Source organism: Meriones unguiculatus, chromosome 16, assembly GCF_030254825.1.
Source record: "Meriones unguiculatus strain TT.TT164.6M chromosome 16, Bangor_MerUng_6.1, whole genome shotgun sequence".
Taxonomy (NCBI): Eukaryota; Metazoa; Chordata; class Mammalia; order Rodentia; family Muridae; genus Meriones; species Meriones unguiculatus.
Genome location: NC_083363.1, coordinates 23,385,674 through 23,387,018, shown reverse-complemented (window position 1 = coordinate 23,387,018; position 1,345 = coordinate 23,385,674).

The following is a 1,345-nucleotide window of genomic DNA, read 5'->3' as shown; positions in this document are numbered from 1 at the left end:
AGGGTGGTGAATTCACAACCACCCTAGCTGCAGAGATCTTGTCTCAAACAATAGAGGGAAAAACTTTTTCCTCAACTATGTCAAAATAAGAAAATTTTAGTAATGAGAAAAACAAAGCTTTAAATAGGGCTAGAAACATAGTTCAGTTGGGAGTGTGCCTGGCATACAAGAAGCCTTTTGGTTCAGTCTCCAGTATTTTATAAACCAGGAGGTGGAGGGTCAGGTTAGAGCTAGGTCGATAGAGTTGAAACAGTGCTTGCTTAGCATGCTCAAAGCCCCAGGTCATGAAGTCTAAGCTCCACATAAGCCAGGTGTGGTGCACGACTATAATTCCAACACTAGGAAGGGAGAGACAGAGGATCAGAAGTTAAAGATCTCCTTGGATGCATAAAGTTCACACCTAGGCTGGGCTACAAGACCCTATTTATTAAGGTATTTCAAGGTCATCCTTAGCTATATAGTGAATTTAAGATCAGCCCTGGCTGTAAGATTCTCTTAAGCAAGAAACAGGATCTATGTTCCTTTGACCACGGGTAGTTTTGTTTCTATGTTAATGCCTCAATACATGAGAAAAAAATTTAATAGCTCTAGTTTGAAACTCACTATGTAGAACAGGCTGCCCTTGAACTTGTGGTAGTCCTCCTGCCTCTGCATCTCAAGTGCTGGGACCACAAGTATGCAGCAATACTCACGGTGAGATTCTGATTTTACTGTCTAGGTGAGATCTAGGTGTGACTATTTTTTAAAGTCCTGAAGGGATCCTGCCATGTGACTAAAGACTGAGAACTGCTGTAATACTGTATCCTTCAGTGGACAGACAGATGTAGCCTACAGTTTGCTGTTTTTTATTTGCCAAGTTTTGACAGAAATCCCCAAAAATAGAATTCAGAAAAAATTGTAAGTTGGTTATGCACCAGAAAAGTCTCAGGTGGAGTGAAAAAGGATCTTATGTGAGTTTTAAACAAGCCAATTAAAAGCGTTTTATAACTACTTAAAACTGAAGCTGGTGAGGCTGGAGAGATGGTTCAGTGGTCAACAGCACTGGCTATTCTTCCAGTGGACTTGAGTTCTGTTCCCAGCACCCACATGGCTGCTCACAGCCATCTGTAACTTCAGCTCCAGGAAATCTAATGCCCTATTCTGCCCTCCCTGGGCACTGCCCACAGGTCTGTACAGACATACATGCAGCAAAATGGTAATACACATAAACAATAAAGTAAGACTAAACAAATACACCTGAAGCTCGAACTATATAAAAAGTCAATGTCATGACTGTCCTCCTAACCCATTGAGCAATCTTGTGTTCAACCTGCTAACAATGATTAGATTTGAACTACAAGCTTAG